This window comes from Humulus lupulus, chromosome X (genome assembly GCF_963169125.1).
Source record: "Humulus lupulus chromosome X, drHumLupu1.1, whole genome shotgun sequence".
NCBI lineage: Eukaryota > Viridiplantae > Streptophyta > Magnoliopsida > Rosales > Cannabaceae > Humulus > Humulus lupulus.
The window spans coordinates 21,586,583-21,604,455 of NC_084802.1; the positions used below are offsets into that span (position 1 = coordinate 21,586,583).

At 34.3% G+C, this 17,873-nt stretch overlaps 1 pseudogene; it reads left to right on the top strand.

The window, feature by feature from the left end:
- The first annotated feature begins 1,379 nt into the window (after positions 1-1,379).
- On the top strand, positions 1,380-17,230 carry LOC133805608 (bystin-like; annotated as a pseudogene).
- Positions 17,231-17,873: the final 643 nt, after the last annotated feature.

A 17,873-nucleotide genomic window follows, 5' to 3' on the forward strand; every position in this document is an offset into this window, starting at 1 on the left:
CTAACACCTAGAAAGTAGAAGGTCAGCAGATGTAGCACCTAGAGGGTCAACAGGCCTAGCACCTAGAAGATCAGCAGGCCTAGCACCCAGAGGGTCATCAGGCCTAGCACCCAAGCTCTAAAGGGTCATCGAGCTTAGCACCTAAGTCTCATAGACCAACCAAGACTTAGTGTTTTCCTGAAGGTTTCAATCGTGCATTATCAACCACGATTCGGAGAAACAACAAGAAGACCCACGATCTCATAATCATGGGGAGGTGGACACGTATCTCCACTCACATTGATCGTGTACCAAACCACGATCCCTAGTCTTACTGATTATGTACCAGCTCCTGAGTATTAAAATAAAGGACCTAGCCCAGAGCTTCATTTAAGAGGGTTGGTTTTGGACGATTCTGGGAGGAATATTTTGGGGGAGAGGCTCTAGGAAAATCTGTGACGAGTGAACTCTTCAGCTCATCTTTGTAATTGTGAACAAGTGATTCAATACTAAAGACTAAGTGAATTATGTTATTACTGTTTATCAGAACATGACTGAACCACTATAAAATTATGTATGCTTGTTTAGATATTTGTACTTTGTGGTATATTTATATTTATCACGTTCAAAATGTGTCGTATATTGTACATATGATCGTTGGCCAATTTTATAACTCAACAACATTTTGGTCATATTTGAAAATATTTTGACTTTAGCGTCCTAATTGTAACATTATTACAACAAGGTCCAAAAGAGAATTTCTAAAAGTGTGGGATCCAAACGGTTAATTGACCGGTCTAAAATTGTATATCCCCTTAAAAAAAACTTAAACAAATAATTTTTTTTGTTAATTTAATTACTTGAGTTTCTCGAGTTTTTAATTTGTTTAATTAACTAGTCATTGATATATATACTCTATATTTTTCCTCACTAAATAGCAAAAGATATATTTTTTTTTAAAATACGGACTACAAAACCCTAAACACAGCTTTGCCTGTTTCTCTCCATGGGCCGTGGCAGTCAGTCTTATACAATTTTACAAACGCCGGTCGATCGTTTTGTCGAGTGGAGAATTCCGTCGTCGACGTAGTTCCGTCGCATTCCGACGTGTTTGTCTTCTGCATCAATGGGGAGGAAGAGAGAGAGAGAGGCATGACGAGATCACTCGGCAACCATTCCAAGGCAAAAAATTATTAGCGACTCCAAAACAGCGATCGAAACCGAGGAAGGAAAGAAAGCATCATCAGATGGAAGATAATCTTCTTTCTTTCGGTATGAGCTCGAAGATTCTCAAAGAGGCTCTAACTCAGCAGAGGGAAGCTGAAGACGAAGAGGACCTCGCCCAAAACCCGAACAATTCCTTATATTAACTCTCATACAAGAGCCGACCCACCACGACGATGATGTCATTCATACTTTTGACGGCTTCGTTGAAACTCAAACGACTACGAAGTGAGTTTTTTTCTTTTTTCGTTTCTTATATATATATATATATATTTCAGGGTTTGTTTTGCATGTATTAATTATTGCAATTTTACTAGTTCCAATTTGCTATAGCGACCCGAAAAGAGAACTTCTTGTATTTGAGCTGTGTGAATTGAGTAGAGTTTATGTTACGCTATATATTTATATGCATTCAAGGGCTGTGATTAATTTGAGTGGATTTCACATGCAGCAGTTAATTAGTTAATTATGTTTATTGGCAAACTGAGTACGTATATAGTAGTATTAATAATTACCATGCAGTGATGAGGCCAGGTTTGAGTCACGTGAGGTGGTGTGATGCTTGTAATTGAACTATATATAACTACTAACTGAGTTTGTGCCTCTTCACTTTTGCCTAACCTTACTAAAGTTGGGGACCACTAGTAATATCTATATAACAAGTGTGTAGATAAATGAAATTTTTGCTTTTAAAAGTTTTTTATTTTTTTAATATTAACTTTAACGGAATATTATTATATTTAACAGAATATTATCATATTTAATTGTAATTTGTAAACACTTAAACTTAATTAAAATAAAATAAATAATTAAAAAAAATTAAAATATGATATTTTTTAGATATTTTACAATAATAATTATTTAAAAATAATAAATAATTGAACAAATTGAAATACGATATTTTACAATGATAATTATTTAAAAATAATAAATAATTAAACAAATTAAAATATGGTATTTTTGAAATATTTTACAATGATAATTATTTAAAAATAATAAAATCATACGTTTTATAACTTAAATAAAATTTAATTAAACTTAAACTACTTATTAGAATAATATCATATTAAACATAATGTAATCTACTGTAAATTAGCAACAATATTTAAAAAAAAAAAAAAACTAGCAAGAAACTTAAATTTAAAATCACGTATAATATTTAATATTACATCAAACATATAATATATAATCTCTTGTTGTCAGTCCCAAATTAAAAAACTAAAACAAACATAAACTTAAACAAAAATAAATAAATTATTTAATTAAAATAAGATATTTATTTCAAAATTTATATGACATTAATATAACTTTAATAAAAATAATTAATAAATTCTATAAATAAAACTAAGCAAACGTGCATATTACATGTTGTTTGTATCTAGTATATATATATATGTCAATTTCTCTGCAGATGCAAGTACTCAAGAGGTACTGAAACCTCAGACCTTGTTCTCTTGGGTAGTTTGGGTAGTTTGTGCCTGAAAGAGTGAGTGAGAAATAAGGGTGAGAATTCAGTTTTGAAATTCTTGAAGAGCATGCAAGTCATCTTTTTTTTCTTTTCTTTTCAGTCTAATAAAAAAGAGAAGTTGTTGGTGGAAATTGATGAAGAGGACGAGAAATTACTGGAGGCATTCTTATCAAAGGAAGGACTTCAGATCAACTTGAGAATATAAGAGCATGGATTCAAGAATAGAGATGTCACAAAAATAAATAACACAATATTTTATTATGGTTCGACCCAAAAAAGATTACCTACGTTCACTTAGTCACTTTTATTAATATTTAAGTTTAAAGAACCATAGTTTCCGGCGAACTTACATCGCCAGTTGTTCAGTAGTCCTCCTTCGCTTTTACAATACATAAGGACTTGTTATTACAATAATGGAGTTTCGACATTATGAATTCCCCCCCCCCCAATCCCCTTTTATTTCTATCATCTCCTCTTATTTATAGTGAGGAATTTAGGGTTACAATTAGATCATGGGCCTAAGTTATTGGACTTGGCCCGTAAATAATACAAATACAATTATATTTGATAAATGACAACTTTGTACACCTTTGCTAATTCTGTTAGCGCAGATGTGTGTTGAACGAACAAGATCCACCTGTTAGCGTTTAATGATTTTCCTTGTGCGAACATAGATTGAAGAATGTGGCTACACGACCCAATTCCTTCTGTTAGCACTTGGTAGATTGCTTTGTACTTTGTGAGAACAGGAAGTACTTTATACGTTGTGAGAATAGGAAGTACTTTGTACTTTGTGAGAATAGGAACTCCTTTGTGCTTCGTGAGAACAGGAAGTACTTTGTACTTTTTGAGAACATGAAGTACTTTGTGCTTTGTGAGAATAGAAACTCATTTGTGCTTCGTGAGAACAGGAAGTACTTTGTACTTTGTGAGAACAGGAAGTACTTTGTACTTTGTGAGAACAGGAAATACTTTGTGCTTTGTGAGAACAAGAACTCCTTTGTGCTTCATTCATCATCCCTTTATAATTGTTATTTTATGAAATGTCATAAATGCCCAAAAATGGGTATAACATTTGTTGCCCAAGTCAGTTTTCGTGCTTTGCACAATTCTAACTTAGTTATGTGAGCAACGTTCCCATTCCTTTTTGGAACTAACAATATTCAAATTTCAAATAATTTAAATATTAAAAACTATAGAATAAAAATATATTTATATTTTCAAATAAAGATTTAATAAAAATATCAAGAATTGTTCCATAGGCGCTCTTTTTTAACAACCACCACCTAGGCTTGTTGACTCTTGCACTCCTGCATGTACTTCGTGTAGCTTCTAAATGCTTTTGGATTCTCTGTGCGCCTCGTGTACATAGATAAGCAATAGCATATACATAACGCACCCGAACAAATGTTATCCTTTAAATACAGCTATGGGCGAGCACGTATTGATTCCTATTCACATTTCTTGTGAGGGGCTTGTGCGGATAGGTTCTTAAGCAATTCCATATTTCTTTTAATATAATCTCGAGCGAATAGATCCAATGCCCTTTTTCCTGAATATGCTAGCTTTTTATACACACTTTAAGACCATTAAATGACTCGCGAACAACTTGTCTCTAAAGCACACATACAAACAGCCTTACTCTGGTGGCTTTTGTGATGAAAACAAACAAATGGTCTTTGCATACATAACCAACGAACAGGAATCCCAATGGGTTTGTATGTCGTCTTCAACCTCAACCTTGTTATTCTTATACATAGAACAAGTGGTTTTTTGAGGCTCTTCTTTACTGTGGGAAACAAACAGACCAATTTACTCACATATATTCCACCCTCGTTTGCTTCATTTAGGCCGAAAATTTTCTTAACATGACTAGTTGATAGACCAACATTGAAACTTTTCTATGAAGACTACGTAACTGCTATTTCATGTGTTTTTTGTGGGCTCTGTTTGCTTCTTATATGAATAGGCAAACACTCTTTTCCTTGTTTTCCTTGTTTTTGGTTTTGTTTGCTATAGCTATAAGAATCTTACCTTTTCCTTTCCTTTTCAAGTACTTGGTTTGCACGATCTCAGAGGTGTCCGATTACTTTTACAATCTGGTTAGGCCTCGTTCTTCGAAGTGTATAAGGATCTGTTTGTCCCTATTTTCTTCTGATCTATGACCAAATCCATGCCTCCCAAGAATCAAGACTTTAGGAAAAGGAAAAAGGTTGACTATACCGAAAAAGAATTTGGAGAGATCTTTAGCTTGAACGGTTTTGTAACACCAAGATCCACCTTCTCTTCAAGTGACATGTCTCGTCTTATAGATAAGTACAGACTTATTGGTGAACTCAGACTTAGAATCCCTTTTAACGATGAGCGAACAGGTTCCCCACCAGACGGATATACCGCTTGGAGTCCTGTGCATTGCCAAGCAGGTGCCTTTCTTCCACTTCATATGTACTTTGTGGAAGTATGTGACTATTTTGGAATAGCCCCATTCCAACTGATGCCGAACAGTTACAGATTATGCATACTACTGCAAATCTTGTACATAGTGTTAGATTGGCCTCCTCGGAATGCTTTGGAGGTTCACCACTTGTTCAACATTAAGTCCAGCCATGTATCTGGTTATGAAGGGTTCTTCCACTTATGTAGTTATTCTGGTGGTGAGGTTCTCAGGAGTGGTGTTTCCAACCCTGGTCGCTACTTCAGTCAATACTTTTTTTTTACCAATGCCATTGAATCCGAGCATAGGTCATTCCGTGACATTGGTAAGTGTATGGTCGTTTCCCTTTAATAAGGTTTTCTGTATGCTCACTCTATTCGCCTACTTTGTTGTTTCAGGTTGCTATAGGTGACCAACTCCAACCTCTGAGATGCAAGAGCGTCTTTCTCAGTTATGGCGATTGGGTGGCAAGTATAGGAATGAATCTTTCCTCACCAATGATAACAATCTGCGAGTGGTCGGTCTGCTTGAACCATATTAGTCATTGGATCACCTATCTCCCCCTCCAGAGTTTGACTACATTCCCTTTTCTGAGGTTCGGGAGTCTAGTTATAAAGGGCGACTAGAAGAGGTTATTGCTGTTTGTGACGAGCCCGAGTCAGTTCATTTTGATGTATCTGCTTGTTCTTCCCCAAGCAGTCTTTGTTCTAGGTTGCCGAACTGGCGAGAATATTGGTGATGTGGGAGGTCCTGGTCTATCCCTTAGAAATGGGGAACTATCCCCCCCTCATTGGTTAGATGAATACTTTCCAGGGGAAAAGGCTAACAAGAGGAGGAAGCAGTTAGCAAACAAGGATAAGGGGACCCTTGCAGAGTCTTCTGTTTGTTGAGGCCAGAGTCGGCCTCTAATTGGGGTTACACCACCAGCTCCTGCAATGACTGCTAGTGTGTTTTCCACGACCAGGTCCTTATCTTCCATATTTAAGGAGGTTATTTGGAGTGACCAGATACAGGCAGAATGGTCTTTCTCTAGAGTTTGCATCCCCAGCGAGATCGTTTTCCATTCTATTGCCAACACTGTTCAGGTATGGTTCCTCTCTTATTATTGTACTTGTTATCTTTCTGCTTAATTTTCTGTATTGATCTCTTTACATCCCTTGCAGAGAATTATCACCTCGGCCAACCTATCTAAATCTATCAAGCAGTTGAAGAAGGATAAGGAAGATACATGTCGTACCCTCATGCCTGAGATAGACACTGTTCGTGGTGAGAGGAATAGTTGTAAGATTGAGCTCGAGTAACTCAAAAGCTCTTCTTGTTATGAGATCATTCAACTAAAGGTTGAGATTGGCCGTCTTTAGAATTCACATGATGCTGAGGTTGAGCAAATTAAAGCTAATGAGGAAGCTGATCGCCTTCAAACCCTTAAAGAAGGAGGAGAGATCTTAACAACATGTTCTTTCAGGTTTGGAAACACAACCACAGTATTGATTTAACATTTCTGAATGGCAGAGAGAAGTCCCTACTAGAGGCTTGCAAACAGAGACTTTTTTTATGAAGAAAACGCTTATGTTCGCACCTCCTTAGTACAGTCAGGGGATGGTGATGTTTCAAGGCTTGAAGAACTTGGTAGCACTTCTGTTGAATCTTTAGCTATCCCGGGCGACCAGACCCTTAAGCCAGAGAGTCCTGATAGCTTAGCCTCTACTGTACCTCATGTTTGAGTATTTTGTGTTAGGAACAGTTCCTAGTGCGCAGTGGAAATTGCGGTAATGGTATACAACAATTTTTTTTTTTATATAAACAAATTTATATAATGATCTTTTAATATGAAATATGTTAATCAAATATGTATATGAAAATTAATACGAAACATTTTACCTCTTGTAGCCTATCAAGAATCCTTGAATCTTTTCGTATATATTTCGATCTTCCTATTCTCGCTATAGTACTCACACGTAGATCTTCCAAGACGTTATCTACACCTCAAGATGTGGGTGGGCACATAGAGAACAATGATCAATTTTGTGAATCAAAAGTGTTCTCAATACATGAGACTTTTGATTATAGGCTAGAGAGAAATTGTTTTTGTTTTGCGAAAAAGATGATAATTTTTATTCTCTGTAACAACTTGTTTATACCTGTTGTTTGTATTTTCTATCATATAGAATATATAGCCATTATTATTATCATAATAATAATAGTAAATAAAAATGATCATCTTTAATAATAATAATAATGATAAAAGACAAAGTCTAACATTCCATTTTAAAACCCCTTTCAAAATGTATTATTAATTAATTAAAAATAAAAATAAAAATAAAAACCAATATCTGATAACATCAGAAGTGCCACACGCATAGAGTAGTCCAAGCTCTATGCGTGTGGCCTATCCCTGAAAAATGGGATCTGATTTTTCATGTGGTTTTTATTTTAATTAGTTAATAATTAGAAATCCAAATAAGGTGTCATATTTTTAAGGAAAATATAACAACTTAATTTTCAAAATTCAAAATTTGAATTTTCATTATCATCTTATTATTAATTAAATAAATATAATAATCAAAACCAATTTCGACTATCCATATTTATCTATTCACACTTAAATAAAATAATTGATTAAAATCAATTCATTCTATTTCTACACAATTTCAAAAATTGCACAAATGCAATAATAAATTGTGCAACTTCAATTATCACATAATTGCACATTTATCCCGAAGAATAAATATTCTCTCAAATAGTCCATTCACAGTTTAACCATTGTATCAACTCTGACCTTGATTAGTGTTGATAGAGCCGCCTTGGGGACCTATGGACCAATAATTCCAAGCTCCAATAAATAAAAGATTATTAACCAAAACTCTTTGATTCAATAATCATATTTATTAATCTCATGATTATTCCACTAAAAACATGAGACTGAACTCTTGAGAATTAAAGACATATATTTACTTAGTACTTTATTGTAACCATAAAGTGTCTATTGATATAATCATTACATACAGAATAATCCTCTATTGATGATTCATAATTAAGTGGGAATAAAATTACAATTTTACTCTTTTAATTATATCTTGATTCCTAGTGTACCATCGACTTTACTAGTGGAGGTTAATTCATAAGTTGATTATGAATTTGATGTTAATAACCTTTTTAGTTCCAAAAGCCAACCCAATAGGGAATCATCATTCAATTTATAAGAAGGTATTGATTCCATGTCTATTAAGCTATGTCCCCAGCCATATACATCATTGAGTCCCCAAAACAATAGTTCTTAGCCTAATCATTTTGACAAACCGTAACACATGAATCAAATGATCAAGTGACATATATAAGAGTTCATAGTAACTTTAGAAATAAGATCAGTTTGTATATGATCATTGATGTGTTTTATAATATACTACGAAACAGTATTTAAGCAAATATTATTAAATCACATCTGGTACAGTTCTACATACTCTCAGCATGCAAAGTATCTCTACTAAAGTGTCCTACTACACTAGTGGACAAGATCTAGGTCACATGTATTCATAATACTAGTGGACCGTACTAGCAGTAATTAATCTAAACATTCCATAACTTTATTTTATGTGAACTATTTAAGTTCATTATCTCAATCTCGATCCTCTCATACTAATATGAGATTGAGACTATATAGATGAACTTGAGAATTTTCTGATATTTACTTAATATTATTAACAATAATATAGTACATAAGCTACATATATACAATAATTCAACTCATTTAATTATTTCATTAAAACCATTGTCAACTACAATTGCTTTCATGACACAATTCCCAACATTTTATACTGGCATACTCTTGAATCTTTATTTTCTTTTGTATTCTGTACTTGCACGCCAACAAACAGACCATTTTCCCTTTTGTTATTAGTGTGAACATACTAGTTTACCTTTTGTGCATGATACTAACATAGGCTTTTTACATGTACCAACGAACAAACTAGTTTTTCTTTTGTGAATGGTGTGAACAACTTGTGTGTTTTTATATGTGTTTTTTCTCTTTTCATGACTTGTGTTAGTCTCACCTTTAGGCTCAGGCGAGCATGCACAATTTCACATTTGTAGGTAGAACGAACAGGACACGAGCAGGAATAGTTTTGCCTTTTTGAGTAGAAAAAACAAAACACTTTTTTTTAAAAAAAAAAAAAATATATGTAAAAGATTTATCTTATCTTGTGTGTTCTTATACCCTATATGCCCCCCCCCCCCCCCCCCCCCCCCCCCAAGTGATTGAGGAGTCTCGGTCCTTGATCACTTATTAGCATAATTCATTTTTTTTGTCACCATGTGATAACAGAATCATTTTGTTCATTTCATGTACATAAACATAGTCGAACAAGCTATGCTATGCTAACATCACTGAAGGTTATTCGTCAAACTGGTAGGCGACCAGAATTGGAGGTTGTTCCTTTAATGGTGATCAATCGTGGTTTAAAAGTTCTCTTGCTTCCTAACAACGATTATGTTTTGAGGTTATCTTCTAAACTAGCATAATTTGAAGTTATCCTTGATCAAAGTTCGAGGTTATATACTTCCGAGTATGTGTATCACTCAGTTCGAGCCTAGTTCAGCCAGGTTTAAGTGTTTGCTTAATGGCTACTTGTTAGTATTCAGGCCTTATTCCTCCTGGTTAGGACCAAAATTTTATAAGTTTGATTTTTTCATGTTAGTTTATTAAGTTATATTTGAAATCATCTTTGAAAATTCGAGTTATTGTTCTAGCTCGATTTTTATTTCTGAAGTTCACTTTTATACTAACTTGAATTTTCAAAGCCTGATTGTGTTATTTAAACTTTCAAGTACGTCTACTTGTTTCGTTTATTGTCACAATTATTTTGCATACTTATTTAAACATATAAGTATGATTAGCTTATAACTGCTTGAAAATCATACTCCTTTATTCATAGAAACATGATAGGTTAGAATATTACTCAAAATTTTGTTGCACAAAAAATTTGTAATATTTTTCCTTTTAATATCGGTTATCTCTATACTTTAAAATTTTTCCAAAAGTTCGAGACAACTTTTTTATTTAAAAGATGTATAGATTTTCTTCGAGCTCGTGGTATGGTTATATCCAACACTTGTGTGCCCCCTAAGTAACCAAGTTATAAGTCTTGGATTATTTTCTCCTCAGGTTCGGGCTGGTTTTATTGTGCAGAATTCGAATTTATCCTCTTCATGATTATAATTAGGATTCAATGTTATCTTCTTTTCCGATAACGATCAGAATTTGAAGTTGTCCTCTTTCATGATTATAATCAGGATTCGAAATTATCTTCTTTTCTAATAACAATCAGAATTCAAATTTGTCCTCTTTCATGAAAATAATCAGGATTCGAGGTTATCTTCTTTTCTGATAACGATCATAATTCAAAGTTGTCATCTTTCATGACTATAATCAGGATTCGAGGTTATCTTCTTTCCTGACCGCGATCACTTTATAAAACAATCTTTAATAGTGATTCCTCTGAGAAGGGATCTTTGTTCATACCCCTAGTAGGTTTTGTTATACTAGGTATGCGACCAGAATATCCCCTTAAGGCCTGTCTTCATGGTTCGGCTTGCGATTTGATCTCTAAGGAATATCTCCATTTATTCTCCTAACATCTTGGGGCCAACTCTTCTCTTGTATGCTTAATAGAAGATTAGCTCAGTAAACCCCGAGCTAGAGAAAAGTGTTGGATCAGAGATGAAATGATATTGGGATGATGCTAACAGAGTTTTTAAAGAGAGTTTATATGCTTTTCCATTTTTGATCCTTGTTCGTATCTTGGAAGTGATCTCGAGCAAACAGGTTCCTTATTGCCCTTACTCCATTATTTTGTTAGTACCTGTTTGCAAAGGTAAATGAATAGAGTTGGACTATCGGTTGGTTCCTTGTTATGGCACACGAGCGAACAGACTTTGTTTGTGGTTGTCAAATAGAATATGTCTCCATGCCATAAGCGAGTAGGATTATCCTTTATTCCTGTTCATTTTCTATGTATATCATAAACGAACAGAAATGGAATATACATAGTTAGGCAAATAGGCTCGCCTTTGGATTGGTGTGGTCATGACTCCGATGTGAGCTCTGAAATTCTTTCTCCTTGCTTTCTTTATGTAGATGTGTGAACAGGTGAAAACATGTTCCAATATACTTGTGTGCGAACAGTTAGTATTCTGTTCATGTAGTCTCGTTAGTCTTGTTATTTCTTGCTTAGTGATAGTAACTTTTCCTCATCCTCGAGTATGGTTTCAAGGTTGTGAGGTTGAAACTATTTTGCAAAAAATTCCAACTATATCGATTTATTTGTGTTGGTTAATCCAGACTCGTTACATAGTTAAGCTCGTGCTAACATGCTCATTTGATCTCTTTGAACTCTGTTTGTTCCACGTGTTAGCAAAATGTAGAAGTTAATTCAAAGACAACTTGTTCAAGTCAACTCGGAACTTATCTTGATAATGCGTATCGATAAGATCGAAATATCATCAACAAAGATTACATGCTTTTCCTCAGAATGCCTTTGATATATCCTGTTCACCCCATGTGTGGATGAATGGATGAACAAGTTTCATTCAAGGGTCAAATGAACAGGAAAAACTTTGAGATGTCTCCAACTTATTTTGGACCTCAAAATGCTTTGAGCATAATCTTTCAAGTCGTGTGCATAAGCTTTAGGTCCAACCATCCAAAGGTGACCTCGAAATGGTTCAAGCATAATCTTCCGAGATGTGCTCCCATATTCTTGTTCGCCCCTTGTAAGAATGCCTGGGCGAACAAGTTTCATTAAGGGGTTATGAAAGAGGGGAACAGGCTTCAATGAAGGGTTAAGTCAAGTTGTCCCTTGTGTGTGCTAACATGGTTTGTGGCGACCTCGAAATGGTCCCAAGTCTAACCCAATTCATCGCATAGCATGAGCTTTTAATGAGCAAAAAGGACCTCAAAATCCAAGTAATCTTGAATAGTTTTTCATGTCATCTCGAAAACTGCAAAATTTCTTGTCTGATCATTGTTTCGAAAACAAGTATGGTTGAAACAGAAATTTATGTTGTAGTTTCAGCTCGGGTGATTACTGTCTCGAAGATGAACTTTGTCCCCAACTCAGTTGTAAATTGTGGTTTAGTTCGGAGATGAACTCAGTTTATGGCTCGAATGACTTTTGTGGAGTGATGACTTGCTTGGGTATGAGTACCGAATACCGCTCGGATAACTTGTTAAGGGGTCATCAGCTCGGTGACTTATATGAGTTGGCTCGAAGGGTACATATAGGTCAACTCGAAGATAAATTCCGTTTATGGCTCAAATGTCTCCAACCTCATAATTTTCACTAATGATTTAGAGATGCTATTTCCATAAGATCCTTTTGTTTTTTAAGCTCCGTTCACTCCTAATAGTTTTAAAGGCTTATAAATGAACAAATAGACCCTCTTTTCCATGAGAGCTCAAATTTGATCTCGGGTGTCATGAAGCTTGCGAGTTGATGTCCTTGATAGCTCGTATACGTCATCTCGAAATTGCATGTGATATAGGGTGAACAAGATTCTTGTACATAGGCGTGAGAATATGATTCTCTTAGGCATGAGAACAAGATTCTCATAGGCGCGAGAACAAGATTCTCATAGGCACGAGAATAGGGCTCTCTTAGGCGTGAGAACAGGGCTCTCTTAGGTGCGAGAACAAGATTCTCTTTCTGTGTGGAAACATTTAAACGAACAAGTTATTTACATGATTTTGACATATTATTCCAGTCATTCTTTGGTTTCTCTTGCCTCGAATAAAGACATAGAAGCAAGCAAAATTTCATACACTAGCCTTGCAAGGTTTCCGAGCCCACCTAACTTCCTATTTGCCTAACATAGACCATTATGGGAGAAAAAATTTCCTTTTTCGGATAGTTGGGGTTGCTTACTCCATGTTCGCCTTTGGAGTGTATGCATGAGCACACAACTGTTTTTCGAAGATTTATAGTTTATACTAATAGGCGAACAAATTGCATACTCATAGGTGATCAGGTTGCACTTTCTGTTCTCTCGTGTTGTATACAAGTGAACGAACAAGATATATTTTCTAGGTTTACAAGCTTTGTTGTGATATCCATCGATTCCATAAATGTATAAATACAAATAGGGTTCCAAGCAATGGATTTATCACTGTTAACAACTTGAACAAGCCACCGCCATAAGTGGATCTTTCCTTGAACCGCTGTGATTGCTTCACTTTGTAATTCGGAATCGCTGGATTTTTTTAATTCCAGCCTTATGCCCCAAATTGGACGCAATTAAGTGAAATTATTTTTCACATAGATATGCGATTTATCTTGACGAATATGGTGTTTGCTTACAACTTGCAATTGCTTAGTAGATGACCCAGATAAAAATGAACAGGTGGACTGATTTGGCCCTTGATGAAGTGTGGAGTCTTTTGGAGATGATTTCATCAAAGTCTTTATTCATAGAATTCGTTAGATTGAACCTCTTTATCTTGAATTTCCTCTCTCAACGAAAGCACCAAACTGTTGACACTGTTTTTCATCAACTTGAGAACATAAGTGCATGAATTCAAAAATAAAAATATGATTAAAATAAATAACACTATATTTTATAGTGGTTCAACCCCAAAAAGATGACCTACGTCCACTTAGTCATTTTTATTAATATTTAAGCTTAAAGAACCCCAGTTTCTAGTGAACTTACGTCGCCGGTTGTTCTGTCGTCGTTCTTCGCTTTTACATTACATAAGGACTTGTTTCTACAATAATTGAGTTTTGACATTATGAATTCCCCCTATTTCTGTCCCATCTCCTCTTATTTATAGTGAAGAGTTTAGGGTTACACTTAGATCATGGGCCTAAGTTATTGGGCTTGACCTGTAAATAATACAAATACAATTATATTTGATAAATGACAACTCTGTACTCCTTTTCTAATTTTGTTAGCGCAGATGTTGTGTATTGAACAAACAAGATCCTTTTGTTAGCGTGTAATGGTTTGCCTTGTGCGAACAAAGATTGAAGAATACAGCTACGCAACCCAATCCCTTTTGTTAGTGCTTGGTAGTTTGCTTTGTACTTTGTGAGAACAGGAAGTATTTTGTACTTTGTGAGAACATGAACTCCTTTGTGCTTCGTGAGAGTAGGAAGTACTTTGTATTTTGTGAGAACATGAAGTACTTTGTGCTTTGTGAGAACAGGAACTCCTTTGTGCTTCATGAGAATAGGAAGAATTTTGTGCTTTGTGAGAACAGGAAGTACTTTATACTCTGTGAGAACCGAAAGTACTTTGTGCTTTGTGAGAAAATGAACTCCCTTGTGCTTCATTCAGCATCCCTTTATAATTGATATTTTTTGAAATGTCATAAATACCCAAAAATGGGTATAACAGTATCTTTAGGTTGCAACATCTTATCATTCAAACAATTTGACTCTTTATATCACATATTATAATAAAGTCAATTTAGTTGACTTTTTTTTCTTTCTAATTGCAGAAGTACAACCTCTACCAATGTTAGATACCTATAGCATTGGTATATACAAGGGGTATGTTAAGTCTTCATTGTCTGTAATCATGTCCACTTTAGATATGTGGAATTGAAAATTAATGCCAAGTGATTTTGTTTGAATGTAGGATTGGCAAGTTACTAAGCAAATGTATAATTGATAGCATTCCAAAAGGATTGAAATATATATATTTCTTCAATGAAAAATTGGGAGTATGTTTTGTATTTGACTGAGCCTGATAAATGGTCACCTCATGCAATGTTTCAAGCTACTAGAATTTTTGCATCCAATTTCAATGACAAGAGAGAAGAAAGAGATTACAGGCTTGTCTTGTTACCACGAGTTCGAGAAGATATTAGGAAGAATAAGCATTTGCATTTTGCTCTATATCAGTCTCTGAAAAAGTGCTTATTCAAATCTGGTGTCTTCTTTAAAGGAATATTATTTCCTTTATGTGAGGTATGTACACAATTCTCAACTTATGATCATGCTTGATTGACTACTTGACTACCTATAATTATGTTAATTCTTTTTCTTTCTTATGAACAGTCGAACACTTGTAATCTAAGGGAAGCTGTCATTATTGGGAGCATCATACAAAATGTTTCAATTCCTCTTCTTCACTTAAGGTTTGTTGATCTTGTACAACAAATATTTTTGAAAGTTAGTTAATTACAACTAATCAATTAGCCATTTAGATTAACAAATAAAAATCAGATTTAGTTCAATGATAGGTGCAAAAAAAAAAAAATGACACAATCATTTTTACATAGTTCAGCCATGATTTATCACAACCTACTCCATAGGACCTAGTCCAGAGGTGAAGCAAATTCACTAAAAGTACTCAGAGTAGTTACAAGTTACAAGACAATAAAACAATTTAAAACTCCTTTTTAATTTGTTTTACAAACAACAAACAACTCCCTATTTTTGTAAAGATCTTCAAGTAACCAGCCTCCTGCTGGTACTGTGTTCTTGCTGGACTCCCTCCAGCTACTGCTCAAGCTCCCCTTGAGACTTAGCTTGAACTCCCTTCAAGCTTTGCACTAGAATTTTCAAGAAGAATGGTGAGAAATCACCAAAACACCATGGGCCAATGAATAATGAAGCTTTGAATGCTTCAAACCTTTCTGCAGAGAATGTTTATTGGAGAAGACACTTTTTGACTGCTAAAAAAGGTGAGGGAAAGACAGACAAAACAAATATATATGATAGGGGTCAAAATAGAAAAGTCAACTTAGCAAGTCATGTGCTGAAATAGAAATCATGTCCTACTGGGCTTTCAATGTTATAACATAAAAAACAATACATGACAAAAATAACACTTACAATTTTATATTGAGATTACATTAGTGTTATTAATACAACTGTGTTTGTGTAAATTTTTTGTGTTATATTGGGGTTGATTCTTGCATGAGTTTATAAAAGTGTTGTAACATTTGTGTTACAAGATTATTGTGAAAGATGTTTAACTAAACTATATAACTTATATATGCATATTTACAGTGCTGCATTGTTCAAGCTTCCAGAGATGGAATATCGAGGTACAACAAGGTACTTACTTAGCTATTTGAATCATACTTGTATAATTCATTCTTTATCAATTAATGTTTAGTGAAACCCCATTTGAATCTTTACAAAGTATTAAAAAAAAACTAGTTACATTGTGGGTTATTTATCTTCTTATTCCAGTTACTTTATAAAGATACTTTTAGAGAAAAAGTATGCTCTTCCTTACTGTATACTTGATGCTCTTGTTGCTCATTTTATGAGACTTGTGGATGACAAAAGGACTATGCCTGTTATATGGCACTAGTCGCTTCTTGCCTTTGTGCAAAGGTAATTCTAAAATAATAAGTAGATGTTTGCTTCACTACTTAGGATCATTTTTACCGAGTTTGTAATTTCATTTACCTCGATTCGTTGCAGTTACAAGAATGAACTGCACAAGGAGGATAAATATAATCTGAGAACAATTATGGAAAAGCAAAAGCATAAACTAGTGAGTATATACACTTTTTTAAACAACTTTTTTCTTTCTTTATCTACTTGTATTGTAACCTCTTGGCACTTTAATTGTAATATCAATTTATTCTATGATTGAATGTAACAGATTACTCCTGAAATTAGTAGGGAGCCAAATAATAGCCGCAAGGAGGATGATCTTATGCTAATTTATATCCTTTGTTTTACTTTTTGTTTTTGTATATACTACTCTCATCATCTTAACTGTAACAGTTTCTCACTTGTAATAGTTTGAATAATGATGATACAATTTGTTGTTTCTTTGACCACATATTACCTTCTTCTGTTTCTGTGATGAATAAGCCCATTGAAGAAGACAGGTTTGAAATTCCAAAGGTACCTATGGAGGAAGAATGGGTGTGTATTGGAATATGGTGTCCTACGTAGAATAAATGGAAGAATATTGAGTAATTAATAAGAACATGGGTAACTCCACTAATACGGAGCCTCATGAGGTCAAGTATATGATTACTATTGATAAGGTATTTTCTAAATAAGCAATTCTATAAATATATATATATATATATATGATTTTAAAGTATTTTCATATTCAATACTATTTTGTGTTTGCAGATTTCCTATAGCAATTAGAAAGTCAAGTAGTCAAGGATCAAACAAGATGTGATGTGTATTTTATTTAGTTTTATTTTTTGAAATTAAAGCTCAATTGGTTATTTGTAGAGTTTTCATATCATTATTCCTTCATCAAGATTGGCTCTCGAATTAAGGTGTTGTAAGTGAACCCAAGTCGTAGAGTTACATTTTTGGGTTGTACATGCAATTTTGTCACTGTGAAGCTTTTCGATGATTCTTGATGTTGATTTTAATAGTGTGGATGTGGAAACCATTTTTTCTATTCCCTTGCCCATGAAGATGGTTTCCCAAGGGCTTCATTTTCCAACCTTGTGCGCCGTGGTCATGTAAAACGATGACACTTCACCACCACCTCTCCATTATTTTTATTATAGTGAATTAGGGATGACAATTTAATTCCAAAACCTGTTAATTCATGGATAGAGTCTACTTGTTAGGGTAGGAATCAGATAATATCCGTTCTAATAGAATTAAAGTAAGATAAATGTATAGTTTTTAATACCCGATGCATAAATAGTTAGGATAAGGGTTTGGGGATCCTATTACCAAACTCACTTCATGTTATTTTTAGGGATGAAGTTCATCAAATAAGACAACCCAAATTAAAAATACAAAGGCCAGTAGAGGCCCAAGGATTAAC